Raw genomic sequence first — 18,163 nt, 5'->3', positions numbered from 1 at the left:
CTGGATTATTCGGTTATGCGTACCAAATGTTGCTCAACAACGCATATTGTCACAATGCCACGACTCACCATATGGTGAGCACTTTGGAGGGCAACGCACCGCAACCAATGTTTTGCAAAGTGGATTCATTTAGCCTACATTATTCAAGGATGCGACTGACTACGCAATGAAATGTGATCGGTGTCAACGCACAGGCAACATTTCATGGAAAAAAACACTGCCAATGAACAACACAATGCCAATGAACACTATCTTGGAGCTGGAATTATTCGACGTATGGGGGATTGATTTCATGGGGCCATTTCCTCCTTCGCATGGCAAGCATTACATCTTATTGGCCGTCGATTATGTCTCCAAGTGTGTAGAGGCAATACCATGCGTCGTAAGTGATGCGACGGTAGTCTCCCAGTTCCTGAAGAAAAATATTTTCACTCGTTTTGGCACTCCCTGTGCTATCATAAGCAATGAAGGATCACACTTTGTCAATCACAATATCAAGGAGTCGCTGCGCAAGTAGAATATCTTTCAAAAAGTGGCCACTGCATACCATCCACAAACGAATGGTCAGGCTGAAGTGTCCAATCGAGAAATTAAGTTGATACTGAAGAAGGTAGTAAAGCCTTCATGGAAAGATTGGGCAATGCAGCTTGATGATGCATTATGGGCATACCGAACCGCATTCAAAACACTAATAGGTATGTCCCCCCTATGCATTGGTATTTGGCAAGGCGTGTCATTTGCCTTTGGAGCTGGAGTATAAGGCATTGTGGGCAGTCAAGAAGCTAAATTTTGATTTAAAGAAAGCAGAAAATGCGCGAAAAATACAGCTGGTCGAGCTAGAAGAATGGAGGATCAACGCATATGAAAATACAAAGATTTATAAGAAGCGCACCAAGCGCTGGCATGACAAACACAGATGCACTAGAAACCTCCAAGTCAGGCAAAAGGTCTTACTCTTCAATTCAAGATTGCGGCTCTTCCAAGGAAAATTCAAATCACGCTAGTCTGGTCCCTTCATCATTAAAGAAATATTTCCACATGGTGCGGTGGAGCTGAGCACTGAGGATGGCAGCCGGACATTCAAGGTTAATGGACAGCGGGTCAAGGCATATTGCGGAGGTGATTTTCAGCCAGAAACAGCCTCCGCAAAGTTGAAAAACCTGGACTACACACCTACATGATTCTTGAACTCTTATCCCTTCGTTACTTTACTTTTATTTAGCTATCTGAAACTTACTTAATTTTACTTGAGTATATATATATATACTGTTTTGTTTTAAATCATTTGACCCTCTCTTTGTCTGTTTACAATGATTAAGGCACATGATTGCGAAGATGTCACATGAAGAAGAAAATCATCTCACTCCATCACCACAATCCAAAAAAGATAGATCGTCGCAAGGATGGATGCGTCACTACACAATGCAGGCAACAACGCAAAATTTTGAAGTGTACTCTTCCTTATCTTTATTTCAAATTTTGTGTTGACACATTGCATGTTAGTTTTCAAAGTTTTATCACCGCATCCCCTTTGATCACCGCAATCATTTGACAAGTAGATAAATTTAGTAGTTTACCGCATTTTGTTTCTTTACCAAGTATGATTTTATGATGAAAAACATGCTTCTATCTCTTTCGTATATATTAGAGTCAACTTAATCTTAAGATAGTCACCTCATGAAATATTTCTAAAAGTTAGGGATTTGCTAGCTTTCTTTCAAACTCTCTTTGCAATGCATTATATCATCATCACATGATTTATTTTAATCTTTTGGCAATAAGGACATTGCCGCATTTTAAATTTAGGGGTGAGGTATTTTTTTCGACCTTTCTATTCCATCTCTAAAAAAACAAAATTGAGAATAACAACTCCACTGCCAACGCAATAGGAAACCCATGTTCATAAAAGTTAAGTTGTGAAAGGCACTTACCCGTAGTTGGATGTCCGCATGACACAGTGGGGGCAAGCCAAAATGAAAGTAAGTCACCAGGATCAACGCATAAATCAATGACCGCAACTCCACTTCCAAATCGGTATGAGTTTAGTCTGAGAAAGAGTGCATTGCTCGTAGTTGGATATCCGCATGACACACGTGGGGGCAACCCAAAACGAAGGCAAGGCACTCGGATGAGCGCAAGGTCAGAAAAAAATAACAATGAAGAAAATTTTTGTGCAAGGATAAAATCATTTGACACCCCAGAAGAAAATTTTCTTTTTAAAATAAATCATGCGATGTTCTGGAATTTAGTAAAGTCCTTTTGAAATTTAAGCTTGCAGTCCCTAGGTCTTAGAAATTTTTTAAGAAGAGACTTGAATGAGACTTAAGGAAATTCTGGTATATAAGAGTTGAATGGAGTATTCTTGAGAAATCTAGGAAAAGAACTTTGTGGTTGACTTAGTAAAGGAATCTTTAGCTTATGCTTGAGGACAAGCATTGTTTAAATTTGGGGGTGTGGTAACGGGCAGAAATGCACGTTATCATAGTGCTAAGTTCTTAAACAATGTTGGATTGCATTGATGAAATATGCTAAATTGCGTCCATTAAGTATAAATTCTATAATATTCTTGTCGCATGCGTCCAACGCATTAGAATAGTTGATCTTTGTATTTTTTGCAGAATATGCGTTAACGAAATTCAAAGATTGCGATCATAGGAAATCATTGGTCAAGCGTAACTTCACCGCAAGGCTTTGCGTTGATCGTGCTCGCAAACATTCGCCCAAGAAGGATCGCCACAACTTGGTCAGTGCAACATGGTGGGCACATCCGAGTGAAAGGATAATTAAGAGCGATGAGACAGAAAGTTGATGACAGTCAAATCCAAATTAAGTTGACAGCCGATAACGGTCACAAAGTACATTCAGCTTTATCGGTGACAATTATCCGGTGCATCAGTCAAGAATTAAAGTTGTCTCATCTATACAACCAGGAGAGAGAAGCCGCTTTCACCATGGATGCTCTATAAATACCAAGGGCATTCTTCAGAGAAGGGGTTCACCACTTTTACAACCAGTTGATCTGTTTGCACGTCTTTATTCTTAGTTTTCTTTCATTTTATGGAACACGCGAGGGAGAAGTTGTGCCGGTAGATCATTTCGGTAAGCTTGGGAAAGCGCCGGAAGCTTCAAAGACAGAGAGAGGGCTGATGCCTGCGGAAGCAGGAACATCTTTAGATCAAAATAGAGATTTCAATGTAAAAAGCCTCGGTCAGCAAGGAATTGCTACCAGGCTCTCTACCTTTAACTTCCATTGACATTTTGTACTCAATTCATTTATAAGAATGGAATTTCTCTCTATATCTGTTCACTCTCTGTTATTCACGCATGAGTAGCTAAATTAGTTGAATGGGTTGAGAAGCATTTAGCTAGCACAACTAGGGAATCTTCATTCTTTGCAATTATCTTATTTATGTATGCTTCATTCGTCCATTAGAGATACTCGGAAAGTCTAAGGACAGGATCTAAACTTGGGAAGGCCAGGTTAGAATCTAGGTTTGGAAGAACCAGATTAGAACGCATAAACAAGAGATAGGCGCTTAGGAATGAACACTATTTATTATCAACGCATCGCACGTATCCTAGAGATAGGATATGATTGTATGCGGTCACCTTTCTTTTATGCATCTTGCATCAACGCATAGAACAAGAGTAGAGACTTAGGGATAAGCTCTATGGACACTTTTGCATTCAACACATGCATCATAGACTTAGGAGCATTGCATTTACATTGGAAAATAACTTGCTGTGCATGGTTGTAACATGATCGCATAGTCGACGCATTCCCGAATAATGCTAGCTAAAGATCTTCTCAACCCGTTCATCACATACTCATTGCATCTATCAATGCAACTGTCTCTACTCAAATCCGCAGCTTTTATTTTTTATTTTTTTATCAACGCAAACAACAAACCCAACACTTTATTTATTTACCCGGTTACCGCAAAGGTTTTCGTAAAAGTTACCAACGCAAATTGTTTTCACAAGGCCCTGTGTTCGACCCTGGACTTACCAGGAAACTTAGAGAAATTTACACTTGGATTCTGCTGGGGAAACTTGAGTGCACAATGCAATTCCATCAACGCATATCATCCATATTTCCACTTCATAGTTTCAAGCATCAGTGTGCGGCTATGACGCTTATGCAGCGAAGGCACGTGAGCGGGTTATGGAGGTTTAGAAATAGGCTTCTTGGCACTATCGCATATACATCGCATGCATCCTCGAATTAGGCACGTGTGTGTAGCATGATCGCATAGTTTTCGTTGGTCGGGGTTGTCCTTGCGATCAAGCTTAGAGTTGCGATGAAGCCATCCTCACATTTTATCTATTTTCCATGCATGTTACTACGAGTCAACAGTTCCTGTGTGTCTATCTCTCATTCATATTCCCACTGCTTTGTCTGTTAATTAGGAGTAGGAGTAGTTTGTAGCTTAAAACCCCCATCATTCTTTTATTCATCCACCACAAACAAGTTACAAGTCTCTGAGTTCGACCTCGGATCACCCGAGAAACTTGCGTTTGCATTATACTTGGCGTTAGCGCAAGAAAACTTGTGACAGGAATGCAAGGTCATCGCATATAAGAGTAACACATATTTTCATTCCAACAGATGACCACCGACGCATGATAATCGACGCATAACCTAAGACATGCATTGCATATTGCGTCCCACATAATTTTAGTCATCAAGTCTTTGACGGCTAATTTCACGTCACCAAGTTTTTTGCGCCGTTTTCGGGGACTTGGCAGCTAATTATTTGTTGAATTTTGTGTTTTTGTAGGCAACCTTTTTATCTTGGGAGTATCGCAGCTTGTGCGACCAAGTTACAACCAATATTGAAGTGTAGGTGATGCGCCGAAAGCCAGTACTGACCCCGAGGTAGAAGGGCAATCAGTCACATGAGCTGAAGGTAATTCTAAGCACATGGTGGCCAACATGCGCCCACAATTGTCGGAAGTTCCAATGGTCAGGGCGAGTCTCTTGACCTAAGCAGTTGAGAGCAATCTGTTGCATGGGAGACTCTTTGTGGTGACAACACTTTAATTTCTCCAGGCACGTCTTCTACTCTATCTTTACCTTGCTTTTCTAGCTTAGTTTCTTTTTCTTGTTATTTTGGATATGCGGCTGCTTTCTTGGTTATTGTGCTTTTGCTCCTTGTAGGTGTAACAATAATTCTCCTTGGTGCGCAGTTACAACAGAAGAATTCTCTCCATCTTTTAACACATGGGTTCAATCGCATGAAATCCAAAGCATGGTCTCATGCATTATTCTACTTAAGGTTATTTTCTTGTTATCTTTTATGCATTATCCTTGTGAAATTCTCCTTGTCTGATTGCGTTCCTTTGCGATGCATCTATGATGGTATGTATAATTCACCACATCCGCTAACTAAGCATCGCAAGGCTCACCTTACTTTTAATAACTTCTTCAAAGCTTGAAAGTCTTATGTTTTATTTTATGCAAACCTTAGCTCAAACATTTGTTATCGCATTCCTGTTGGTTTTTTTTTTTTTTTTTAGATTTGCGGTGAAAGCGCTACCAACCACTAAGTTTGGGGGTGGCAACGATCCCGGAGAATTGCGTTCAATACATTGGGATCATTCTAAAAAAAAAAAAAATTGGGAATAACAACTCTACTGTCAACGCAATGGGGAAACCCATGTTGATAAGAGTTATGTTGTGAAAGGCACTTGCCAGTAGTTGGATGTCCGCATGATACACGTGAAGGCAAGCCAAAATGAAGGTAAGTCGCCAGGATCAACGCATAAGCACAATTCCTCTGTCAGGCACAAGCCAAATCAAGGAAAACAAGAGTTGAGTTGAATATGAAACGCAACCAATGTTGGATGCATGACACATGTGGGGGTAAGCCAAGACGAAGAGCGTAACATGGTTCAACGCTGCATTCTAATAAGTAATCGCAAAGTCTTAAATTGTTTTGAACGAACGCATTCTCAAAAATGCAAAGTTGTGGGGAATTAATAAAAAGTTTTTGAGCAAATATTTTGTGGATCTAAACTTAGAAAAGATCTTTTGGAAGAAGTAGCCGAAGTGGAGGAGAGTGTTGCGGCCATGGTTAGAGGAATGAGTAAATTATATTCTGAGAAGCTGGTCATCGCAAAGATAAGCCAGAAGGTGAGTTGAGAATTTCTTGAGTATAATGCATGCTTGAGGACAAGCATGATTCTAAGTTTGGGGTGTGATGACGGACATAAATGCACGTCATCTTAGGTCTTTTATTTATAATTATGAGGATTATTAAGTGCAATATGCGGCGAATATGTTAGGAATTCATGAGAAAACGAGTTTGCGTCGTTCAACATTAAGAATCTCGGCTAGCCCACTATTATGTGTTATTATGCGTTTAATTGTCTATCTTTGTAGCTAACGCAGGAAGTGGACGCATACGCAGAAGCTGGGCTATCGCCAAGACGACTGCATGCAGAGAATTTCTCCATCGCAAAGGCGAATGTATTCGTTCAATGCATGGGTGTTGCAGTAATCAACCGCATGCGTCCAACACATACGAGTTGCGATCGTCAAGCGAATGCGGTCATCGCGTAGAAGTTGCGGTCATCAAGCGAATGTGGTCATCGCAAGATTGCAGTTACATGATGATAACCATAATAGCAAGATGAACGCAAGGTTGGTAGAATGGAGGCATGAATGCATATCTTGGGAAAATCAAAAGATGATGATGACATTTCACCTACCATGTCATTAGCAGCAGACATTCAGAAAAGGACCATCGCGTTGCGAATGTCAGAATCAGAGCAGGTCCATTAATGCTGTCAGCGATCCAGTTCTATAAATAGAAGTCGATGAGCAGAATTTCATATCATCCAAGGTTTTTTGCCTGAGGCTCGCCTTAGGGCGGATCCTTGTGATCCAGGCCAAAGCGTTAGAAGAAAGTTTGAGAGTTCTTCATCTTCTTCATCCATTCCGAGTGACGATCGGAGCCTTCGCCGGAGTTAGAGCTCAAGAGATTCTGCTCGTTCGCCTTTCCATGGCACCACCGGCAGTCTTGACACACATCTGCTGGAAGCAAGACATTGCTTCCAGCTAGCCTTTTCCATTTCTCTTCTTTCCTTATATTGTATTGTATTACATTTTGGCTTAAGGAATTAATACATTGTGCGTTCAATGCATTTCTATATTTCCTTCGATTCCATCTCCATCTTCCTTTACTTAGCATCCTTAAATTTTATTGCATCACATAGTGAGATTGCTAGAGTATCGCATACTTAGTCATGCGGCATGGGAATATGAAGTATGTAGCAAACCACCGGGAGGTGTGCATTGCATGAGTGTTGTGAGAAAACGTTATTTGCTGAGTGTGAAGCTGTCGCAATGTCTGTCTATAGGCGGACGCAATGCTTGTCTATGAGTAAAGTCAACAATAACTAACTTTCTGGGAGGGTAAGTGGTTGGTCAGATTAAGTAATGTAAGCAAGTGTTCATTAAAGATAGGAATAATCTTACGTCAGCAAAGTTTATGCGGTTACCTTGTCTTATGAGCGCATCATTCATCATTTAAAAATACTTGGAAGAGTAGTCTAAAAACTAAATCTATGTCTCGGGAGAGCGGATTGGATCACATAATCAAGAATGAGGAATTTAGATATAAGCTCCGTTTGCTATTACACAGCGTATGCACCCCACGGATGGGATATCGCATGCGTCCAGAAGTAGGATATGGTGGTATGCGGCTATCACGCTTATGCGGCGAGAGCATGTGAGCGGGTTATAGAGGTTTAGAAATAGGCTTCTCGACACTATCGCATATACATCGCATGCGTCCTAGAATTAGGCACGTGTGTGTAGCATGATCGCATAGTTTGCATTGGTCGGGGTTGCCCTTGCAGTCAAGCTTAGAGTTGCAAGTAAGACATCCTCACATTTTATCTATTTTCCATGCATGTTACTACGCGTCAACAATTCCCGTGTCTCTATCTCTCATTCATATTCTCATTGCTTTGTCTGTTAGTTAGAAGTAGGAGTAATTTGTAGCTTAAAATCCCCATTATTCTTTTATTCATCCGCCGCAAACAAATCACCGCATACATTTAGTTACAAGTCCCTGAATTCGACCTCTGATCATTCGAGAAACTTGCATTCGCGTTATACTTGGCGTGAGTGCAAGAAAACTTGTGACAGAAATGCAAGGTCATAGCATATAAGAGTAACACATATTTTTATTCCAATGCATGACCACCGACGCATAATAATTATTGTATAACCTAAGACATGCATTGCATATCGTGTCCCACATAATTCTAGTCATCAAGTCTTTGACGGCTAATTTTACGTCAGCAAAATCGCGCGTCAATCGTTTTCATTTCAAATCATATCAAGCAATCAGATTATTGAGTCAATCGTCCATCGATTCTTTGCTATCGAGTAGCTCCGAATACATTGTTTTCACCTTCAAGTCACACCGAGTATCGTTCAAGAATCGTCGAATATGATCGAGTATTAATTCCGCTGTCATCAAGTTTCATCAAGAATTTAATAGAGACTAGTCAGACGAAGAAGGAAATTTTGATCGAGTATCGAGTAGCAAGTAGTCGAGCATCAAGTTTCGAGTATCGAAGATTTGGCAGAATAGTCCTGAGCCATTTCTTCATCTCTCCAACGTTGATCTTGAGTATTTGTGACTTGTGATGGTCATTAACCCAACAATAATGTTTCAAAACCACGTTCGTTTTCCTTCTCCAATTCAAAATTTCAAAATCTTTTTTAATTTTGAACTCCCAAATCCTTTTGAGAAATAGATATAAATGAATTATCTTATAAAATTGATTTAAATTAATTATCCTCTTGTTTGTATTTGTATTTGTCCCCTTTTTATTTTTTTTGTCTAAGGTTTTGAGAGTTGTAGGTTTCTCACCTCAAAGTTTGTTTTCAGTTTTATGGTTATAGATATCTTTTGAGATTTCCGGTGGCTTTCACTCTCCAAAAAAAAAAAAAAAATTAAAGTGTAGAGACTCAATTGTTGTATTTCTTTTTTATTTTGTGAACTAACTTATCTTGTTACAAATGAAGTTAAGTTAAAACACTTTATCTTATAATGTTGGTTAACTTCTTATTTTAGGAAATTATTTCACTTTTGCTTTTTTAGTGTACATGAACTACAAAATTTAAATTAGAAGATGAGTAATTAATATTGTAGTTTGTTTATCAGATTAATAAAATTGAGTTCATTTGTAGCACACAAAATATATTTAGTTACTACAAAATTACACTACTAAAAAATTATATTAATAAAAAAACTTACTGTTTTATAGCAATGAATAAAGGCTTTAACAAATTTCACATGACGTGATAAAAAGGTGACGGCAATAATCATAACAATGAGAAAAGAGCTCATAAGTTTATTATAACACAAGATTAATGCTATTGATATTATATAATAGCAATAAAAAAATGAAATTATAAACAAATGATAGCACAATATTCTTCCTATACGAAGGTATTATAGCTTTATACAAAAACACCATCAAATATTTTTTTAGCAATATATATAAATGTCACATCCTCCCAGTTTACCTCTGTGAAGATGATAGACACCAATCTTTTTGTGGCATTTACTATATACCTTAACTTGTACAACCGAAATGTTCTGCATAACTATCAACATAGCTAAATTTATCTTTTATTCAATAACCAACCCAGATATTCTTGTTATTAACTTTAACAAGACTTTGGTCTAGTTAAACATTAAGAACATGATTGAATTGAGATTTACTTACACCATCCAAAAACCCTAAGACACTGAAACTATATATGAAATTCAATCCTGTGGCAGTGACAGACCAGGATCTCCCGTGACAACTAAAACTTCTTCATTATCTGGGGTGAAAACAAAATATTGGAAAACATGAGTTGGTGAGCCAGTGAAGGACATTTTTATATACGAACATACGTTTTTCCTTTTAGAAAGACTAGTGGAAAATATTTATAATTTCAAATATTAGCAAGGGACCAACAATGAAATAATAAGACCCAAAACATAATCAAAGTCAAGTAATTTCCAAACCATATCAAAACAGTAATATAACATGGTCCTAAATTTGCTTAGACATTTCAAAAACTAGATGCACATAAATATCTTCGAAGTCTAGGAAACCACTCTAGACCTTGTACCCATTACCGCGCTGGTATAAAAATACTCAACGTCAAGATATCCCGTCTTGTATGCACAATCAGGCATTTTTCCCCATACTCACATGAGGCATGATGACATTACAAGAGTACATAATCTAGTGATTTGAAATCGCTTTCCATCAAAACCACTATAAATACTAAAATAAAATCCTTTACTAATCCAAGAAATTCAAATAGAACAGCTAAAATCCAATGATTCCAAATAAAATGATTAATCCATGAAAATAATAATTAGATAGCAAACATATATATATATATATATATATATATATATCATGCCAACATTTTTCACAAACGTACATACTACCATATGTAATACCATAATCGGGTACACAATAAATCCTAATCCAGAAAGTTCAAAAAGAACAGCTAAAATTGATTAACCTATAGAAATCACAACTATACAAAAGAAATATACATATAACAGATCATGCCAGAATTTTCGACAAAAAGTACATTCTATAATACAATACACATATAATATCAACCAAAACATTTGAAAAAAAAAACACTCACGGTTTATACTAGTTCCCTTTGAATTATGGGCTATTCAAGTTTCAGTTCAACATGAATTCCAACCACAACCACTTCAACTAACCTTTAATAGCCCTTGAATCACTCAAAAATAGCTCCAATCCCTCAAGCTTCCCTCTTTACCGAGTAGGCAGACAACCTTCGATTTTTCTTCAATTCCACAACCTTCCAGACCTCTATTTCATTAAGTAGCCTTCCCAACTCATTCACACTCAATTCTCTGTAGGTCCATGAAAGAATATCCCTTTTCGCCTGAGTGGTTTCTACACACTAACCACCCTTCTTTGCTCTCTCTCTCTTCATAGTTGTACATCAATCGAGCACCTCTTCCCTTAACCCATTTAAATTCCAGCCAGCTCCTGCTTACCCCCATTCGTTCGTGGCTTCATCTTGCATCATCACAGCCCACCTATCCTTTGCGATGGCTAACCCATCACTTTTCCTTCCCAAATAATTGACACCCCCTATTTCACATGCAAAGCACCTGATCATATGTTTTTCCCCTCCTGAAATTTTAAATTGAATTATCTTACCAAAATAAATCAATTTGACCCTTAAAATTCAAAATATTACCCTAGATCATTCAAGATAATCAATTAGAAATTACATAAAACTTTAAAATTGTTAGGTTATATGTCCTAAAACACGTTTTTAATGTTAAACATTTTCTTAACTTACCTTATAAGATCGGACCAAGAAATAAGTCACTCTTACCTTATAACGTTGTTTACTGTTTAAGATTGTCGGTTTCAAACCGATGACCTAGATAACTCGACCTTAATCCTGAGCTAACTATGAACTCCTGTTTATTTGGGATTATTTGCTCAACAGCGCCGGCTCAATATATCTCCCATTTTAGAGATAAGACCGGGTAGATAGCTGGGGACATAGGTTGCAATATGGAATTCACACCTACTCAATTTAGGGATAGTAGAGAGGTTGTTCTTAAGTACTGAATCAGGTCTTGAACAATGAGCCCCACCCTCTCATTGGCCCAAGAGGGATTCATTTTAGTGATGGATTACAAACCAATTGTTCATTAAGGGATCAGTGAGACTTAAGGAGCAAGATGTAATTTCGGGGTTAAAACAACATTTGACCCAACCGTTATTATGAACAACCTGTGAAGGGTGGACTTACTGGTTATGGTTAAATCAAGTTGACAGAAACATATCTATAATGAGGAGAGTGCAACTACTGAGCTATAATGGTGTGTCTTGGTAGTTAATGAATATTGAGTAATTTGGTCTAAAGAGTTTAGTCAATTAATCTCAAATCGTTGGAGCTCATGATCTGTAGGTCCATAAGGTCCCTCTACTAGCTCGTAAATCTTGGATTAGTATATTGAGTGAATTTGAAGAGTTCAAATTCAATTTGGGAATTAAATTTAAAGTGTTCAAATTTTAAATTAAGATTTAAATTTGAATTGTTAAATTTTAAATTAGGGTTTAGATAATTATATTCAATATAATTAACGTTTAATTTATAAAAAATTAAATGTGATTGGAGAGTTTAATAATAATTAAATATTAATTACATGATTAGGATTCATGTATTTGATAAATATAATATTTGATATTAAATTATTATTTAATTAATTGAAGTCAAATTACTTTTCAATTTTAAATTCATTTTTTTAGAAATTGAATTTTGTATTTTATCAATTCTTTGAAATTAAATCGATTAAAAAATTGAAAAGCAATTTTGATAGTGGAAATTTTCAAGATTTTTGAATGCTTGGTGGATTCAACACAAAGTAGACACGTAGGGCACTCCTTAATGCTCTTTGATGTATCAAGGAGTTGAATCTCCTAGTGCTTGCATGTCTAATACATAAAAGCTTTAACTTTGGGGATTAAGGAAAAAAAAGATGTATGTTGAACACAAAAGAGATTCTGCAGAAAATTAGTTTTTGTTTTTCCCTTCCTTCAAACCCTCTCCTTCCTCTCCTAATTAAATTCAATCTAGAGTTTCACCACTCAAATCCAAGTTGGAAAATAGTAGAGAAGACACTCTTGGTCATCTACCATCAGTTTGAGACTCAAATTTATGGAGAGTAACTTGAATTGGAGAGGTTCTTCAAAGATATAAGTTCTTGAAACCCTTCTCTTTGAAATTATTTACATGCATGATTTTAGAACTCAAATTAAATATAATTAAAGTACTTATTGATTCTGATTGCTTCCGTTGTATGCTTGTACATTCCATCAGGGATGTCACAGATCTACTCTAGATCTGGATGATTGATCAAATTTAGTTGAGTATAACGACATTAAATATGTTGCGATACTTGGAGGCAGACATGATTCATATTTTATTACTTTCTTAGTGTAGGTTTCTTTTATGTTTTTTTTTTTATCTTAATTTTTTCTATATTTCTTGATCTATAGGTTTTGAGAAGCTCATTGAGGAAATTGAGAAGATTATTATTTTCACTAAGCTAGATATCACTGCCATCCATTATGCCAAATTCATTTTAAAAATTGACTATTCTATGATGCACACTCCCTTGTGATTTTATTTGTATGATATGATGTTTTAGTTGAATAATTATGTTTTTAGCCTATTTTAAACATTTTAAAATATTTCTTATGTCTCATTTACACTTAAGTTTTTTGTCTGTCTACATTAGGTCTTGCATTTTTAGAATTGTGTTATTTAACTTAAATTTTTGTTGTCACTCTGAAAGGTTCCATAGAGTAGAAAGTATCTTGCAAGATAGGTAATGTACTACTGAGGAAGAAGATAATCATATGCCTCCTTCTTAAGAAAAAAAAACAGTTGAAAAAAAAATCTTCACACTAAAAACAATACAATATATTAAAAAAATTGATGAACTTGTAATGTTTATACATGACAAGGGGTAGAAGAGCTACCTTTTCTGTGATTAGTTAGGACACTTGTGACAAACGAGTGAGTAAAGTTCCCTACACTAATGTGTGAAACTTAATGACCCTAAGTAAAAAGAAGGCAAGTTTAGGGTCTCTTGGAGTTTATTTAAGGCACCTTAGTTGACAAAAAACTATCACGATTGTTTTGATTCTTAATAGTTAGTGTTTGAGCCAGAGTAGGGAGAAAACGAATTGACAGCTATATAAAACTGTTTTAGGCTATTAAGGCTTAATTAAGAGGGCTTTGAACTCTCTCATGCATTAAAAGTCTAGGATCAATTATAATCGTGCTTCATTGATTGATTATGAGTGGATCTATCGTGATTGCAAATTTTTATCCTAGAAGACTATTAAGACTTGAGTAACGAATGTTACAAGTTGAGTGAGCATATCTTTGTGTGAATGTATGTAGAATTCTACCTTGCTTGAGGACAATCAAGAATTAAGTCGGGGTGTTATCTTCATCCTCTTAATTCAAGGATGTTCTAAGGTTTTATATGTTTATTTTATGATTTTGTAGGTATCAAGCATCTAAGAGGTAAAATGGAGCATTAATGATGAAATGGAACTAAAAGAGGCCAGAATGAACCTAAAATGGGCCAAAAGGAGCTAATTGTACTCGATAACTTTAAGATGTTGATTAAGAATATCTTACTATCTACGTCTATGAATTTACTCGCTATTTTGAATTAACGTTGAAAATTTTGTTTTCGTGTTGAATAACAACAAAATATGATGATCAAGGCTGTTGTTTGATTTCTTTTACAACACAACTTTGTATAGGAATGTTGATCAAACAACCATGACAAGGGTAAAACCAATCCATTCCAACAGGAAAGTACTCTTGTACAATCAATTACCAAAAGATGATGGTTGTCTTCTCCAATAACTCCTCCTTCTTCCTTAGTTTATTTTAATGGATTAATAACAACCAAATTATGACTATTTTAGTGATTTTAGTTTCTTCCATACATGCTAGTTAGATGACAAGAACTTATGTATGTTCAAATGATCGGTAACAACATGATTCACTTAGATCTTTCTATTGATTCACAATACATATTTGATTGAAAATCATACTAAAGTGTTTAAACTAACATTATTGCTGATACGCAAAGGTCGTATTATTTATCTTTTCACATCGTATTACATAATATTCAACACTTAACACATAACTAAAATATAAAGCGTTTAAACTTACCCTTCTTACTAGTAAGCAAAAGGACCTATTATTTATCATTTTATTCTATTATTTCATATTTATCTCTTAACATATTGTTCTCATGCTCATTTTTATGCTTCCACCACAAGGGTTCTTATGATAATCCCAGACTTCCAATGTGATCCAAGTTGAGACAAATGAAATCGGACCATCATATTGCTCCCAAGTAAAAATTTTCCTATCAAGATCTTGAACCACACATTTTTTTGCTTATTCTGTAGTATTTCTTGAGACTCTTCCGCACTCCCATTAGGCATCACGATTTTCTTGGTTATAGGAAGATCCCATCCATAACCATTATCTTTCAACATCACCTTCATATTTATTGTGTACCAAGTATTTTGTTTGAATCTAGAAGAATTCATATCCAAGAAACAATCAAACCAAGCTACCCGAAGAAGCGCTTCTTCTATTGTGTAATTGCAACTTTTTAAACACCATAATGAGAGAGATTACATTGAGTAAAAGCAACTCTTTTTTTCTCCAAAGTCGACCAAACACGTTCGTACTAAATTATATCATTTTCCCTATTGTTTTAGGGATAGAAGTAATTTCTTTTTAAAAAAACAAATCCTATTTTAATTTAATTTATTTAGAATTAAATTAAAATTATTAAGCTTATTCAAAATTGAACTTGAGCACATGTTTCTATATCTCATAATCATATAATATAGCATAAGATATAAGATTGTTTTCAAATAAAGGAAAATAAACTAATTTATTTATAAATATAGCAAAATGTCACCATCTATCAATGATAGACTGTGATAGACTTCTACCATTGGATAATAGAAGTCTAGCACGGTCTATCACTCATTGATGCACAATGAAATTAATAATTAGTTTATATTGTTATGAACCAAGAACCAAAGAGTTGAAAGATTTTGCTAATGAACAAATAAATTTTGGGTTTATCTGACAATAGATCGGTTCAGAAGATTCTAGTTTCAGTACCTAAGAGATATGAAGCAAACATTGCTTCCTTAAATACTAAAGATCTCTCAAAACTTAAGGTAATAGAAGTGGTTAGTGCTTTGCAAGCACAAGAGTAGAGGAGGTTGATAAGACAGGGAGGAAGCATTGAGGAGGCATTGAAAGCTAGAGTGCAGCAGGGAGAAGGTGGAAGAGAGAAGAAGGGAAGTGGCAGCAGTAGCTCAGAGTCTGCTGCAAAGTATGCTGGTAGTACATGCAGGCATTGTGGGAAGCAGAATCATTCACATTTCATATGCTGGAGAAGGCCAGATGTGAAGTGTAGAAGATGTCATTTATTGGGGCACATTCAACGATTCTGTAAGGAAGCAAAAACTCAACAGTACGGAGGAGCACATGTTGTAGTACAAGGAGAAGATCAACTCTTTATGGCTACTTGTTTCTCATCATTCACTCAATGTGAACATTGGTTGATAGTGGGTGTACCAATCACATGACAAGTGTCAAAGAGTTGTTCAAGGATCTTGACAAGTCATTCAAGTCAAGGGTGAAGATAGGAAACGGTGAGTATCTAGAAGTATAGGGGAAGGGCACAGTGTCAAAAGAGAGCTATGCTGGGACCAAGTTGATTACTAAAGTATTGTTTGTCCCTGAAATTGATCAAAACTTGTTAAACCTCGGTCAATTAGTAGAGAATGGATTCAAAGTGTTGTTTGAAGAAGGAAAGTACCTCATTTCTGGTTCCAATGGGAATGAGTTATTCAAAATAAAGATGCAGCACAAGAGCTTCTCGTTGGATCCACTCGAGAAGGAGCAGATAGCTTTCAAGTATCAAGTAAATGACACTGAGTAATGGCACAAAAGGTTGGGGAATTTTCATCAAAAAAGGTATGCACATGTCCGGGGAATTGATTTTTCTTGGACTTTTGCACCAGTTGCAAAAATGGACATAATCAGGTTGCTATTGGCTGTGTCAGTTCAACATAGATAAAAGGTGTATCAACTAGATGTGAAGTCAACATTCCTAAATGGAGTGTTAGAAGAAGAGATATATATTAAGCAACCAGACGGATTCATCATACCAAGACAAGAACAGAATGTTTATTTGTTGAAAAAGGCTCTCTATGGGTTTAAGCAAGCTCCTAGGGCATGGTACAACAAGATGGATGATCATTTGCTGAACCTGAGTTTTGTGTGAGTCGTTTTCAAGCTATTAGGAGCAAGTTAGGTGTTTGCAGTATTTGAGTTAGGAGGAGAATGTTAATAACTCAAAATTGCAAATTAGTTTTTGAAATTGGTCTAGTAAATTCCTAGTTTCTAGGAAATAGTTGAAGTTATTGTTAGTTGTAGTCAAGTCTAAGTTCCTATTCTTGTGGAGTTAATGGGATTAATTGCTAACCTTGTGGAATCTATTTTTAGATTCAAGATATGTATTTATATGGAGTTTTCTAGAATGAGATACACACTTTACATTTTTCTCATTTGCCTCTCTTTAGTTAGAACAACAAAAATTTATTCACTAACATCATCCAACAAATATAAATATCATTTATCTCTATTTACTTTGATAACATTCAAAAGTAGAATATAAAATTGCATTATATGATTCCTATACGTTTGATTCTCCAAAAATCTTATCCCCAAAAATCTCCTGGTCGTGGGCATATATTGATCCATTAAATTGTTTTGACCTTTCAGTACTAGATTATTGTCGTTTTGCAAGTTGGTCTCACCCTCCCCTCTTTCCCATATCTCTATATGTCATTTTATTTTTAAAGTTGAAACATTGATGGATGCTTTTTTCATGATTCCCTTTATTTTATTAAAAAAAAGGAGCTGAATGGAACCTATTTTATTTAATTAAAAAGATATTTGGGGTAAAAGTTAAGAAAGAATTGTCTAAAAATTAAAAGGAAAAACTATTGGATATGAACTGTTCATACATTATCAAGTACGTGAAGTTTATATTCACTTTACAAACCCATGTCATTTCCTTTACCATACATATTATATATATTTGTTCACTTTGATATGCTTATATTCATTCAATTTCACCTTTCAACATTTTCTGTGATTTCCATTTGTTACGAATAAAAAAAAAAAAAAAAAAACTAATGATAAAAGAATGATGCAGCTAGAAATATAGCAATAAATCTCAAGGTGTCGATAGATATAGCTCAATGCAGAAGAAATTTTGCTATGTATCAAAAGATATACCAATGATAGACTATATCCCTAATAGGAGTCCATCAACAATTGAGTCTATGATTGAGAAAGTTTGCTATGTTTTTATTTTTTTTTAAAAAAAAATACTACTATATACTTAAATATGACCATGAATACCAAAGTATCAACAAATATAGCCAAACGAAAAAAAAAAAGATATAAAAATATTTAGATCTAATTCTTGGAGTCTAC

Source organism: Benincasa hispida, chromosome 2, assembly GCF_027475165.1.
Source record: "Benincasa hispida cultivar pf3 chromosome 2, pf3_genome.v1.1, whole genome shotgun sequence".
Taxonomy (NCBI): domain Eukaryota; kingdom Viridiplantae; phylum Streptophyta; class Magnoliopsida; order Cucurbitales; family Cucurbitaceae; genus Benincasa; species Benincasa hispida.
The sequence above is the reverse complement of the archived record's forward strand: the minus strand, read 5'-3'. Positions refer to the sequence as shown.